Source organism: Hevea brasiliensis, chromosome 6, assembly GCF_030052815.1.
Source record: "Hevea brasiliensis isolate MT/VB/25A 57/8 chromosome 6, ASM3005281v1, whole genome shotgun sequence".
NCBI classification, from domain to species: domain Eukaryota; kingdom Viridiplantae; phylum Streptophyta; class Magnoliopsida; order Malpighiales; family Euphorbiaceae; genus Hevea; species Hevea brasiliensis.
The window spans coordinates 85,526,370-85,542,227 of NC_079498.1; positions in this window are offsets into that span (position 1 = coordinate 85,526,370).

A 15,858-nucleotide genomic window follows, 5' to 3' on the forward strand; every position below is an offset into this window, starting at 1 on the left:
TCGATGTAGCATTTAATGCACCAACGGGCATAAATAAGGAGGGGGTCGCCATTTGTAAATCATGCCACTTTCAGATTTCTCTCATCGACATGAAATTCTCTCTCGTTTTCCAAGTTTTTTCGACACTGACTAGTGCTCTGATAAGAGCTTTAATCTTTTTGCAATCAATTTTCCATTTTATTTCATGAAAATGAGTGGCACCGAGGGTTAGAGAGTGGCGAGCCCGCCTTTCATCCATATTTCGTGGACCTCAAAAGAAGGCGACGCGATTAGACCAAGCGAGCGATCCAGCACAGCCATCATTCCAGTTACTGGTCAAGCTACCAGACCGAAGTGAATAACGTCTTCAAAGAAGAAGAACCTGCCAGTTGATGAACTACCGTCAATCCTTAGAGAGACTGATCTCCAATCTATTAGTCAAGAATACAATCTGCGGATCGACTCATTTGAACTGATCAAATGCCATGGTGATCTTTGGGCTGATCACTTCTTTGGAGAAGGTGATCTTATCATAATGTGTAAGGAGCAGCTGAAGTCCGGGCTCCATTTTCCCTTGGATGGATTTTACAAGGCCGTCCTGAAATTCCACCATGTATCAGTAGCTTAAGTACATTCGAACTCCTAGCGGACTTTAGTAGCCTTCAGAGGCCTTTATCGAGCCAAGAGACTGGAGCCCATAGTTAGGCTTTTGTCAAGCTACATAGGCTTGCCCAAAGAAAAGATGATGAATTTTGGTTTTTTCAGGCAAAGCCGAACTGCGGGCTTTTCACCGATCTCCCTTCTTCACTGAAGAACTGGAAGGATCGGTTTTTCATCCTTAGGAGCAAGGATTGAAACGGCTTTGAGGGGATCCCACATAATTGGAATTATTTGGTCCCCCAAGTTCCTAAGAAGCTCACTTTAAATAAAGACGAAGACGCCATGGTGAAAGAATTAAAAGCTTAGGCAACCACCCATAAATATTCGTACTTAGATGCAGTCATGGCCGAACTGAAATGGTGGATGATGTGGCTGATCACTGTGAAGATTATAAGCTTCAGCTTTCTGACCTCGGCCCTGCATCGGTATAATCCAGATCCCTAGTCTCTCAATCTTAGCGAACTCACTGACTTCTTCTTTGTGCAGGTATGGCGGGTGGTAAAGCTTCCAAAGAGAGCCGCAAGAGAAAAAGGGAGGTCTCCCGAAAGGTACAAGCGATGAAAGAGGCGATTGCCACCGCTGCTCAGACACTCAGACGAGACTTGGTAGAAGTACCGAGCTCCCCTCCTCGACCTCAGGAGCAGCCGGTTTGGAAAGTAGAGGTCGTCGCCTTTCCACCTCAGCAGATTGAACGTCCGCCTCCTCCGATCTCTTCTAATGTAGAAAGGGAGTCTTCTGGCCCTACTGTTAGAATGCTCTCCCGAGGAGCTCAACTCCTTATCCAATTGCTGGAAAGAAATTGCTCAGCCCAAAGAAATCCTAGTCTAGACAAGGTCATGGGCATCTCCATCTGTTTCCAATAAGATTGGAGCCAGTTGGCTAAGGAGAGTATTGATGATATTCTAACTCAGACAATGAGTTTGGGCTTGGAGGCTATTACAAACCAACACATGATCAGAGAAAAAGGCCACGTCTTAAGGAAGGAGATTCTTAAAATGGTCCAGGATGTGTTAACTGCAAAGGCTCAGCTCTCTACTGCCAATGATTACATTGTCAAATTGGAAAATCGGGTGAAGTATTGTGAAGAGAGGATAGTTGAAGTGGAGTGAGAACTTGAAGTCACCCTGGCTGGTCGATCTTCCAATCTTGCTCATTTTTCTGAGGAACTTTGGGCAAAGGAGGAGGAGCTTTGGGCAAAGAAGGAGGAGAGCATTACAAAAGAGGCTAGGGCATATGTGAACACCCATATCGACCTCTCGTCCAAACTAAAGATGCGTTATCTTGAGGAGGACTTTACCTGGATGGATAAGCTCGTCCCGGTGGTAGTAGCACGAGGGTGAGGAGAGAGAGAGGAATGTAACTAGAGAGCAAGGCGGAGAAGACCCCCCTGCTAATTGACTTGTATGAATTTAAGAACAAATTTTAAAGAATTTAAGTCTCTTTTATGATCAATTTCTACTAAGATCAGGAAAATATTAATGTGACACCCCTTACCTGTCTACAATGTAGCCGAGCAAGATATGCCACTCAGTGTGTCAGAGCACCAATTCATGTTTCAATTACAATTTATCACTTTTAATTCATTTATTTACAATTTTTTTATAAATTTGAATTTTTTCACAATTTTTATAGAAAATCCGATCGAGTGCCGGCTATAATTTGGAAAAACAGTTCTTCTTAACCTATATAAAAACACTTCCAATATAATTTCCAAATCCAAACTCCATTATGCACACATATCTCAACTCAATCTCAAATCACAACCCTATTTTTAGAAATTTTTCTGTTCACTTCATCACTTGAAGCACATTTACACATATTTCTCAACATTCCATTTTTCCACATACATTATACAGAAAATTTCAATAACATGAAATTTCATATATTTACATCGTCAACTAATTTCAAGAGTTTATAGTTACAATCCAAAACTAATACAAAATACAAAATGCTACCCAAAGTCCTAATGTCCTACCATATGCACTGCAGATGTGAGGTGATTCTGGACTCCGGATGCAGATTTGAAGGCTCACCCGGTCTGATGTCTGCTGGGCTCCCCAGCTAGGTCTTCAGTACCTGCGCATGGCAAAAGCAACGTGCTAAGCAATTCTGCTTAGTGGTGACAATATAAAATAAAATAAAATAAAATAAAAATAAAAATAAGTATGCAGAATGTATGATTACATTTTTGGGTAGGCTTAATTTCTGATATTTATTGCAATATTATTCGATTAAGATTTGGTAAATTCATTTCCCGAGTAACCCATATTAGTCGACTGGACTGGATAAATGGGTAAACTAGCACTAGGTACTAATTACCTCGGACCATCACACCATCGGTCACATTGTGTCTCCCAGTGTGCAACAGAACAGCTAATAAGCTGTAATAATTATCAGGGTTAAAACCCGAGTGTAACAACTCAAATAACATAGCCAAAGGCTATTATGCCACAGAATGGCATGGGAAGCCATGAAACACAGAATGGAATGAAGCCATATGCAGTACTGCTAACAAAACCCTATTGGCATGCCAATCTATCCAAACCAATCACATTAGGCCTACTAGGGCATTTAACACTTTTAATTTATGTAATTCTTTGAAATTGAAATTTTATGGCTACTGTTCATTTCATTAGTCAACTAAAATATTGACTTTTGCATTGACAATAGGTATATTGGTTTAAATATCATCAACATACCACATTTTGCATTTTAAAATTATTGGTATTGGTTGCCAATACCATTTCTAAGCCTAATGTTAATTGGACAGAATTTTCAGTTTTCAAGCTTTGGGTTTACTGTTCAATTAGTCATTTTTGCAATGGGAATTTGGCAAAATGATCAACATGAAAGTTGTTCCTTAATTTGTCTAGTTGCATTTATTTTTTTGAATCACTCCATTTGGAGTTTTATAACTCAAGTTATGGCCCAAAAACCACAACTGGCCGGATTATGATATTTCCACAATTTCTGGACTGACCAAATCTACAGTGTTAGGAGTAGTAACTTTAGGTCACTTTTTGAATATGTTATGGTCATAATTTGAGTTATATTTCTTCATGAAAGTTGTTGGTCTATATCTCAGATTGTTTCTGGTAAAATTTCAGGTCAATTGGACCTTTCTACACTGAGTTATGGTCAAATGACTAAACACTGTTTATTTGGTCATTTTGCCCAGGCAGAATGCAGGTTACCCGAATTAGGGCAATCTTTTGGTCAAGTTGGTTTGGTTTTCTAGGTATCGTTTTTTCACCAAAGTTGTGCCATTATGTGTCTAGTTTCATGTCCAATTGTCTATGCACCAATTAAACCTCTACAATTCCAGTTATTGCAGCCCAAACCTACTGGACTCATGCCCAGTCCTGCAGGTCACCAAGGGTAGCCACACCAAACTCCAATCCCACTACACAATTCACTTCATTTTTTATTTAAACAGAACCAAATGATCACTAATTAACCATTAAAACCTACTTTCATCACCACATGATCAAAGTCTCATTTTTCACCCCAAACCCTAACTCAAACATTATAAATCATGCATTATCATTGGATATCTTTAATCCACTTACAAGATGCATATTAAGGGCAGCCATACTAGCATGTTAGCTCCATAAAATTCATCACAAGCATACCCCAACCAAGGCTGCTGAAATTTAGGGATGGCATACAAATGGTATTTCATCAATTTCTTTGTCATTTGCACTCATTCATAGTCCTTAAACATGAATTGAAAATGAAAACCAAGGTTAGGTCACAAACCTCTAATGAAGTGAGATTTCCCACTTGCTAGGGTTCCTCTTTCTCCTTTCTTTTTGCTCCCAAAAGACTCTCCAAGGTGTAAGAATACTTTTTTGTGTTGCTAGGTTAGAGTTTTGTTGGGTAAAAGTTAGGGAAATGAAGCTTTAAAAGCTTATTCATGGTTGGCAATGGTGGGAGGGGTGACGGCAAGAAGAAGATGAAGGAGAGTTCTAATTTTTTTTCTTCATTTTCTACCCATTTAGTCTCTTTTAAGTAAGGTTATGCCATGTGTCAACATTGGATTGGTTGTGAGAATTTTAATGATATCATTATGATGTCATAATTCCATTTTCTTTCATTTTCTCTCCATTTCTTGTCTATTTAATTTAAATTAAATTTTTAACAATATTTATTCATATTTTATGTCATAGAAATTATTTATCTAACTGGACAAGTTGGCCAAAAATCATCTATGAAGACGAAATGACCAAAATGCCCTCCGTTTGGCATAACGAGCCAAAATTGTGTGTACCGATAGAAAAAATTTTCTAAGCATTTTCTTGGCATTCTAATGCCATAAAAACGTCAATGACCCTTCTCTGGAGTCCCAATAATTATTTTATAATTTTTCCATCGGGTCTAGGGTTGCTAATGGCTTTCACCGTCACTTCTCCTTCGGGTTACTCATCCCTGGGGTTTCAACTCGTTTAACCTTAGTGTATTTGGTTTCAAGAACAATTAAAAGCCGGGCTGCGGTTCCCTCTTGACGACTTCTTCAAGGAAGTTTTAAAATTTCACCAAGTGTGCATCGCCCAAGTTCACCCGAACTCATGGCGGATCCTAGTAGCCTTCAGAGGCCTCTGCCGAGCTAAGGGACTCAGTCCTACAGCTTAGGTATTCGCTGAACTACATAGGTTAACTCGTCAAAAGGATGACGAGTATTGGTTCTTCCAGGCGAAGCCACATTGTGGGTTCTTTACAGATCTGCCCTCCTCCCTGAAGAATTAGAAGAATCGCTTTTTTATTCTGAGGAGCAAAATTCCGAACGGCTTTGAGGCTTTTCCTAGCAGCTGGCTGCACCAGGGCCCCTTGCTTCCGAAGCGCATCACCCTGAATAGGGAAGAAGGCCTGATGGTGATGGAACTGAAAGATCAGGTGGCTAGAGAGAAGTTCTCTTGTTTGGATGCAGTGACCGCTGAACTGCATCACTGGACAATGGAGTTGATTACTGGCGAAGATCGCGGGCTTCAACTCTCTGACCTCGGCATCGGTATTTTCTATATCTCAGATCTTTGGGCCTTAGCGATCTCACTGACCTCTTCTTTGTGCAGGTATGGCAAGCGGCGAGGCTTCCAAGGAGAGCCGAAAGCGGAAGAGGGAGGTCTCCCGGAAAGTGCGGGAGATGAAGCGCTCTGAGCTGCTTCAAACGCCTAGCCATGATCCTGTAGAGATGCAAGGAGGCTCGTCTCAACCCTCGGGACTGCCGGTCATAGAAGTGGTTCGGTCTCTCCTCACCAAGAAGAGCCGCCTCCACCTCCTCCAGTCACTTTGAGTGCGGAAGGGGGTCCTTCCCAACCTCCTGTGAGGACCCTTTCCCGTGGCGCTCAAGTTCTGATCCACTCGCTGGAGAAGAACCGGACTGTTCAGGAAAATTCGGGCTTGGCCAAGGTCTTGGGGGCCTCGATCTACCTTTAAGAGGATCGGGATAGGTTATCCCCGAACAGTCTTGATGACATCCTGACCCGGACAATGAGCCTGAATGTGGAGAGTTTGGTGAACCAGCACATTGTCTGGGAGAAGGTTCACCGTCTGGGTAAGGAGGTCGAGAAGATGGGTCACGAAGTGGCTTCCCTCAGATCCCAACTTTCATCCGCTCAGAACTATATATCTGAAATTGAGGGGCGAATGAAGTTCTATGAGGATAAGTTGGTCGAGCAAGCTCAAGTTCTGGCCGAGCGAGATCATATTCTTGAAGAAGTTCGGGCGCTCCGAGCAGGTGAAATTGCTCACCACACTGAGGAGCTCAGAGCAAAAGAAGAAGAGACGGTGACAAGGGAGGCCGGCGCTTATGTGAATGCTCATAGGGATCTCTTAGCCGAGCTCAGGAAGCGATATCCCGAGGAGGACTTCTCTTGGATGGTGGATCTGGCTCCCCAGGACGAAGGTGAGGATAGTGAGGAGGAGGCTGAAGGTGAGAGAGGGAGCGAACAAAATGTAGATCAAGCTGGGGGTGATCCCCCAGCCGAATGACTTGTACAAATTATAATATGAAATGAAATGAAATTCCCTTTTTATTAAATGAATGGATGTTATCGGAAAATCTCTAAATTGCATAAACACTTGATTGTCTGAGCATATTAAAACAACAACTAAAAGTGATTATTAATCCAAGTGTAAGAGTTCGGAAAACACAATAAGCATGAGATCAGCTGGGAACCAACGCTAAACGGGACTTGATTAAAATTGGAAATTTGACTTGAACACTTAAGATCGGGATCATCATTAAACCGGATCGAAACTTTAACTTTATTATTCCCAAACTTTTTAAAAGAGAGATCGGCAATAAGACTGGTGGCACGAAGGCCTAATGTTGGTTCAATCTTGTTTGACAAGAAAGATCGGAAATATAATTGACTGATCAGGGGACTTGACAATTGGTTTGAGAGATCGGTGAGGCTTTAAATGATATGGGGACTTAGTATTGATTCGATTCCTTCTGAGGAGAGATCGGAAATGTGATTGGCTGGCAAAGGGAGACTATGTGTTGGGGATCGGCTTCAAAGTGTATTGATTTCGGGGATCGGCCAAAATATGGTGTCGACAGCTGCCCCTCTTTACATAATTCCTACTAGAAAAAAAAAAATTTTCGTGTAGGGATTATGTAAAGATTCAAACCCATATTTTGAACGATTAAAATTTGAAATTTGAAATTTAAGTCAGGAAACTAAAACCCACTTGGGTTGGCACCCTGAGGTTGGTAACAGGAAATTAAAATGCTAGAAAATTAAAATCATCTTAGATCGAGGAAACAGGAAATTTAAATGTAGGAAAATTAAAATCAACTTAGATCAAGGAACCAGAGGTTGATTAACAGGAAATTTAAAATGCAGGAAAATTAAAATCAACTTAGATCAAGGAACCAGAGGTTGATTGACAGGAAATTTAAAATGTAGGAAAATTAAAATCAACTTAGATCAAGGAACAAGAGGTTGATTGACAGAAAATTTAAAATACAGGAAAATTAAAATCAACTTAGATCAAGGAGCCAGAGGTTGATTGACAGGAAATTTAAAATGCTGGAAAATTAAAAACAACTTAGATCAAGGAACCAGAGATTGATTGACAGGAAAATTAAAAACAACTTAGATCAAGGAACCAGAGGTTGATTGACAGGAAATTTAAATTAAAATCAACTTAGATCAAGGAACCAGAGGTTGATTAACAGGAAATTTAAAATGCAGAAAAATTAAAATCAACTTAGATCAAGGAACCAGAGGTTGATTGATAGGAAATTTAAAATGCAGAAAAATTAAAATCAACTTAGATCAAGGAACCAGAGGTTGATTGGCAGGAAATTTAAAATACAGGAAAATTAAAATCAACTTACAAAGCAAGTCTAATCTCGACACGAGAAGTTCCTCCCTGATGAAGTGTACTTAACAGGATCCCGAAGGCCGATGATTAATGGAGGACGAGTTGCAAGACTTGACCTACGACCTCATTTTTTCGGATGCCCCTTTTCTGTTCTCGACTTTCTTCTTATTTGACTAGAAGCCCCCTTCCAGGTTTTCACCTCTAGTTTTTTTTTTTTTTTTTAGGCCATTTCCTGCAAATCTCATAGCAAAGTATGTGAGGTTATCAATTTTCAAATCCTAATCTTATGGCAAAATTTTAACTGATTAATAGCGCATTAGATAAAGGGATTGAAGAAGGACAATATTAAAGAGTGAGTATACGGGAAAGATAAAAGCAAAGAGACAAACACGTAGAAATTATGACTTTATTATGGCTTTAAGAAACAAAGGTACAGTTTTAAAGAGAAGGGGTACAAGGATAGATCTCACACATTCCTTGTAGTTAGCTTTGAAGTCTCTTAACTGCCATTATTTCACGTACTCTGAAGCCTCATGCCATGACGGTTTATTTCCCTCCTCGGTTTCATGCCCCTTTCCTTATTTCTCCCTTTTGGTTCTTGGGATACCCTTTCAGGTTTTCACCCCTAGATTTTTTTTTTTTGCTCTTTCAGGACGCCCTTTCGGGTTTTCATCCCTCACTCATTTTACAAAAAAACGCCCTTCTAAGGTTTTCGCCTTCTTTCACATATTTTGCTAGGAGCGCCATTTCGGATTTTCACCCCTACTCCCTTTTTTTTTTTTTTTTTTTTTTTCAGGCATAGTATCTCTTGACGGTGTCAGCATTCACAGGTCTTGGAAATTCTTCACCGTCCATATGGGTCAAGATCAAGGCCCCACCAGAAAATGCTTTTTTAACTACATAGGGTCCCTCGTAGGTTGGTGACCATTTACCCCGGGGATCATTTTGATTCGGAAGCACTTTCTTCAGGACTAGGTCCCCTGGTTGAAATTCACGTGGGCGAACACCTTCGTTGAATGCCCTGGCTATTCTTCTTTGGTATAACTGCCCGTGACATGCTGCCGCTAGCCTCTTCTCATCTAGCAAATTTAATTGGTCCAACCTTGACTGGATCCATTCCGACTCATCAATCCCTGATTCTTTCAGAATTTTTAGAGAAGGAATTTCCACCTCAATAGGTAGTACAGCTTCCATCCCATAAACCAGTGAGTATGGGGTTGCCCCAGTTGATGTCCTTACAGAAGTCCGGTATGCATGAAGAGCGTAGGGAAGCATATGATGCCAATCCTTATAAGTGACTGTCATTTTCCAGATTATTCTCTTGAGATTTTTGTTTGCAACTTCCACTGCTCCAATCATCTGGGGACGGTATGGTGAGGAATTGAGATGTCAGATTTTGTATTGATCACATAATCTCTGAATCTTCAGACCATTCAAATTCTTGGCATTGTCAGTGACGATTTCATTGGGGAGGCCATGCCGGCAGATGATATTATTTTTTAGGAATTTGAGAAATGTGTTCTGTGTAATGTGAGCATATGATGTCGCTTCGACCCATTTAGAAAAGTAATCGATAGCTACCAGGATAAATCTATGCCCATTCGATGCCTTAGGGTTGATGGGGCCAATCACGTCGATGCCCCACATTGCGAAAGGCCATCGTGAAACGAGGTTGAACAATTGGTGAGGCGGAACATTTATCGAATCCGCGTAGATTTGACACTTATGGCACTTTCGGAAATACTCGACGCAGTCCTTTTCCATGGTAGTCCAAAAATATCCCCGTCTTATGATTTGCTTAGCCATCATATGCCCATTGGCATGAGTTGCACAGTTTCCTTCATGAGTCTCGAAAAGGATTCTCTTCGCCTCTTTTGCATCCACACATCTCAACGATTCGCCGTTGGAGCTCCTTTTGTATAGGGTTTCTCCACTGGGGAAGTATCCCAATGCTAATCTCCGAATCATCCTCTTTTCGTTTTTGCTCGCCCCTGAGGGGAATTCTCTGGTTATGATGTAAAGCAAGATGTCATGATACCAAGGTTTACCATCAGGTTCTTCTTCGATCATGAAGCAGTATGCCGGCTCACTCCTTGCTTTAATCTTTAATACCTGAGTCATCTGCCCTTCTTCCATTTGAGCCATAACAGCCAGGGTGGCTAAGGCATCTGCAAATTGATTCTTGTCTCGACCAAGGTGAGTGAAAGAGATTTCTTCGAACTTCTTAATCAGCTCCAGTAAGTACTTCTGATATGGGATTAGCTTCGGATCCTTGGTTTTCCATTCTCCCTTGACTTGATAAATGATCAGGGCTGAGTCTCCATATACCTCCAACTTCCTGACTTTCATTTCCTGACTTGTAGACCCATTACACAAGCTTCGTATTCTGCGACGTTATTGGTGAAGTCAAATCTCAAGTTGATAGCTATCGGAAAGTGTTTTCCATCCGGGATACCAATACAGCTCCGATTCCATTGCTGGACAAATTGACAGCTCCGTCGAAATGCATACATCAGTTGGCTCTTCTTCTCCGCAGTCCACTTCGTTAATATGCTCATCGGGGAACTCAAAATCCAGAGCTTCATAATCCTGGATAGGGTTTTCTGCTAGGAGATCAGCGATCACACTACCTTTGACTGCTTTCCGGGTCATATAAATAATGTCATATTGGGAGAGTATGACCTGCCATTTGGCTATCCTTCCTGGCATGAATGGGCTTTCGAATACATACTTAATAGGATCCATCCTGGAGATGAGCCATGTCTTGTGATTCAACATGTAGTGTTTGAGGCGATTTGCTGTCCAGGCTAACGCGCAGCAAGTTTTTTCTAAGAAAGAGTACCTCGACTCACAATCATTGAACTTTTTGCTTAGGTAATAAATAGCCCTCTCCTTTCGGCCGGTATCATCATGTTGCCCCAAAACACATCCCATTGAGCTTTGTTGGACTGCCATATACAGAATCAGCGGCCTTCCTGCCACCGGCGGAACCAATACTGGTGGGTTGGATAGGTACTGCTTCATTTTCTCGAAAGCCTCTTGACAAATTGAATCCCATTGAGTGGTGTTATTCTTTCGGAGTAGTCTAAAAATAGGCTCAGCTTTAGCAGTGAGATTGGAAATAAACCTTGATATGTAGTTTAACTTCCCCAGGAAACTGCGCACATCCCTTTCTGTTTTTGGGGATGGCATCTCTTGAATGGCTCGGACTTTGTCCGGATCAACTTCTATTCCCTTCGCGCTCACTATGAATCCCAACAATTTCCCAGATCTAGCTCCGAATATGCATTTGGCAGGGTTGATTTGGTGATATTTCCTGAGTCTCTCGAATACTTTCCTCATTACCTGCACGTGGCTCTCTTCTCCCCTGGATTTGATGATCATATCATCCACGTACACCTCCACTTCTTTATGCATCATATCGTGGAATAATGTGACCATAGCGCGTTGGTAGGTGGCCCCAGCATTCTTTAACCCGAAAGGCATGACCCGATAACAAAATACCCCCCATTGAGTGATAAAAGCAGTTTTCTCCTTGTCTTCCTCATCCATTGGGATTTGATTGTACCTCGATGCCCCATCGATACACGAACACCTGCCCAATCCTGCTGCATTGTCTACTAACACATCAATGTGAGGGAGAGGGAAATCATCTTTCAAGCTCGCCTTATTAAGATCCCTGTAATCAACGCACACCCTAACTCTCCCATCCTTTTTCATTACTGGGACAACGTTAGCTATCCATTGAGGATATTTGACTACTTCTAGAAACCCAGCATCATACTGTTTCTTGACCTCATCCCAACTTTGAGCAGTGTGTCAGGATTCATTCTTCTTAATTTTTGCTTTACTGGGATTGTCCTCAGAATTAGGGGAATTTTGTGCGTCACTATATGAGGGTCCAAACCAATCATATCATCATAGTTCCAGGAAAACACGTCTAGGAATTCTTTGAGCAAACTGATCATATCTCCCAATTCTTCACTCTCCACAACCTTAAGTTCCCTTTTTACTTCTTCCGTGCCTAAGTTTATGGTGTGCGTTTCGTCTCCACAAGGCACTAGGGAAGGTTCATCTCTTTCATCCCTTGCCTCTGTGAGTTCCACCCCAGAATCATTTGAAGTAACGGCAGTTATGGGGATTTCAAAATTAACCAGAGGAATTTCTGAGTCTATTGAATTATTAGGTGCTAATTGATGAATGGTCCTGAATGAATGAAAATGGAATATATTATAAGAATGATTTTCAAAAGGAAAGAAAAAGAGAATTGGATATAAAATGCGCTATTAATTCATTAACATTTATGACATAAGAAAAGGGTCCATTTACAATATTACACTGGCCACCATGGACAAAATGATCAAGTGTAGATAACCATAAGTACTTTACTCGAAATTAAGTACAGGGGTTTCCTCTGCTGTCCAGTTGTCCAGTTCTTGCCCTTCAGCTATTGGCGAGAACAAAGCCTCATACAAGGAATCCAAGTGGATGACATCGATGGATGGTTCATCGGGTGATTCTTCAACCTCTGCCGGATTTTTAATGACCGGTTTAGTGAATACCTTCGTGATTCTCGGGACTACTTTCATTCTCCCGAGTTTCTGGTCAAATCTTTGATCTCGAAGTCTGTTCCTCATCCAGAATCGCCCATCCATAAGGGCATCCTGCTCATAACCCAAACCACAATGGCCTACCTTCTGGATAGCCGGTATAGGTTCAACAATCCCTTGCAATGCGGCGCCTAACCCTTTGCCTTCTTCATACCCATTCCTTAACATTACCTTGGTTACCATAGCCATAGCCCATTTATTTCTTGAGATGGTTTCTTGTAATTCGAGGGCCTAGAAGGAGCTTTCCAATGACTCCTCAGCAGTTTCCACATAAGGAAGTGATTGTGGCTTGGTGACCAATATGGCTTCTTCCCCTCTTACAGTGATGATTTTGCCATCCATAATGTACTTTATCTTCTGGTGCAAAGTAGAAGGAACGGCATTCGCTGAATGGATCCAAGGCCTCCCCAGCAACATAGTGTATGCGGGCTCAATGTTCATCACCTGGAACGTGACGTTGAAAGTGCATGCACCAATTTGGAGTGGCAAGTCGATGTCCCCCAGCACCTCTCTCCTTGTATTGTCAAAGGCTCTTACCACCATAGCACTTTGACATATATTGGAATGGTCAACCGGTAGCCTAGCCAAAGTGGCATTAGGTAGTACATTGAGCGCGGATCCATTATCAATAAGGACCTTGGCCACTATACAACCTTTACATTTCACTATCACATGCAGAGCTTTGGTGTGCGTTAAGCCTGCAGGGTCTATCTCTTCTTCAGAAAAGGTGACAAAACTGGATGCCTGAATTTGTTCCACTATCTTCTCGAACTGCCCCGGTGTGATGTCGGGGTTCACAAAGGCCTGATCCAGAATTTTCTGCAGGGCTTAACGATGTACCTCTGAGCTCAAAATTAGTAACAATAGTGAAATTCAGGCAGGTGTCTTCCTTAATTGCTCAACCACGTCATATTCACTCTGCTTCATTATTTGAAGCAACAGCTCCTCTTCTTCGTTCGACCCGGCAGGTTCTCCTCTCTCCATTCTCTCAACCTCCTCTCCTGTATTCTCTTGGGGCTCTCCCATTTTTACTTTCCCTATCTTCTTTTCTTTTTCTTCATACCCGTAACATCTCCCACTTCGAGTTATAAACTCGACTTCTTGCTCGGGTGGGGAGGATTTTGTGGCAGTGACGGGCTGAGGATTAGTTTGGGGAGTAGTACTGCTGGTAGGTCCGGCATAAGTCTTCTTAAAATACTCATAAGGAGTGAAGCACGGTTTTGGAGGTGTCGAAGGTGAAGCAAGATTAGGAGCCGATGTACTGCTTGACGCTCCTTGGGTGAAAACTTGGAAGTTATAATTCCAAGGTATGGCATGGGTGTTTGTGACAGGAAGCTGAGGCGAGGTTCATATGATTGTCACTGGAGGTGAGGATACTAGGGGTGAGAAAGTGATTCTGTGATTAGGGGTGGAGGCATTTTGGCCGAGTCGGGCTGTATTTACTTCTTCCTCCATTTTGGACCTTGCCTGGCATCTCAGAACTTTGAGGGACAATAAGTTCTGGACCTCTTGCTTAAATTCTTCACAATTTTGCAACTCATGGCCAGCTGCTCTTCCATGATAGGGGCATCCCGTTTCAACCTCAGGTTCTGGGGCTTGAGGGTGGAGGTAACCTTCCCTTACTGCCATTCTAAAAATTTTCTCAAAGTGAGGAATCAGCTCATCTACCTCTGGTGCCGACCCCTCTCCGTCTGGCTCTATCATGTTTACACCATTGCTCGTATTATGATTGGGCAACAGGTTTGAGGTAACATTGGGGAGGGAACCATTTCCTTCAATATTCAACCACCCATTCCGGATTAAGGCGTGCACTCTCCCTCTGAGTGCCCCACAATTGTCAGTCGAGTGCCCCTACGCCCCTCCATGATACTCACACCGGGCAGTGGTGTCATACCACCTGGGGTATGGCGGCTGAATTGGGTCAAGGGGAATGGGTACTATCTGGTTTATACCGACGAGATATCGGTATATTTCGTTGAGTGGCAGGGGCAGAGGTGGATTAGGATTTCTTGGTGGTCTCGGGTTGTTTTGAGGTGGTCTGGGTTGAGTAGGTGGAGGAGGCAGTCTGGGTTGGTAATTTGTAGGTGGTGGATACTGTGGGCGGGGGTGAGAATAATTTGGGAAAGGGGGTGGAACGTTTGCAATGGTTTGGCCATGAGGGGGAGGATATGGCCGGTAGTTATTTTGAGGAAGTGGGGAGTGATTGTTCTGCCGGGTGATGGAATGCACATCACCCTCCTTCTTTTTGCCAAAATTGGCATTTTTCTTTGCAGGGTTCTCAGTCAACTTCTGCAGTCGTCCTATCCTTAAATTAGCTTCTATCCTCTCGCCAGCTTGGATAATATCTGAGAAGCTGTTGGAGGTATTTCTGATCATTAGATTGAAATAAGGAGCCTTTAACGTCTCAATGAACAAAGAGCATAGTTCATTGTCAGTCACTGGGAGATATACTTCTGCAGCCTTCTCCCTCTATCTTTGGGCATATTCCTTGAAGCTTTCCCTGTCTCTCTGTACTAGGTTTTGGAGGTCTCTCCTTGTGGGGGCCACATCGCAGTTAAATTTCTACTGCTTCAGGAAAGCATCTGCCAAATCTTTCCAGGAGTGCAGTTTGCTCCTGTCCAACTGAATGCACCACCTCAGGGCTGCCCCGGAGAGGCTCTCATGGAAGAAGTGAACTAAAAGTCTATCGTCTTCTGTCAAGGCGGACATTTTAGCGATGTAGGTGGCCAGGTGAATGCGGGGGTCTGAGTTCTCGGTGTACTTGTCGAAGTCTGCGACCTTGAATTTGGGCGGCACCACCACATCAGGAACCAATCTAAGTGATTCCACATCAACTGAACCATACATGTTCAGCCCCTCTATAGCTCTCAATCTCTCTTCCAGAGCAGACAGCTTCTCGTTTTCTCTCGTCTTATTTTCCCCTCCTACTACAAGAGCTACTCCCCCAGTTGGGAAATGAGGGGCAGAATGAATTGGAGAGATCAGGACTGAAGGAGATGGTTCGGTATTTGAGATAGCTAGATAATAGGAGAAAGGTGGTTCATTATTCAGTAGGGCCGGATTGACAGTGATTGTCGGATCCAGGATCGATGGCTGGAAAGTGAAAGAGGTTGAAGCATAGTGAGAATCAACCGTTGTAGGAGGCGGGGGAGGTAGTGGTAAGTTAGGGTTTGAAGCAAGTTTATTATGGGACATTTCCCTTATTAGTCTCATGAGCTCCGAGACTTGGTCTTTCAATTCGGAAACCTGTCCTTGTAGGTTCTGGACTTGTTCTTGG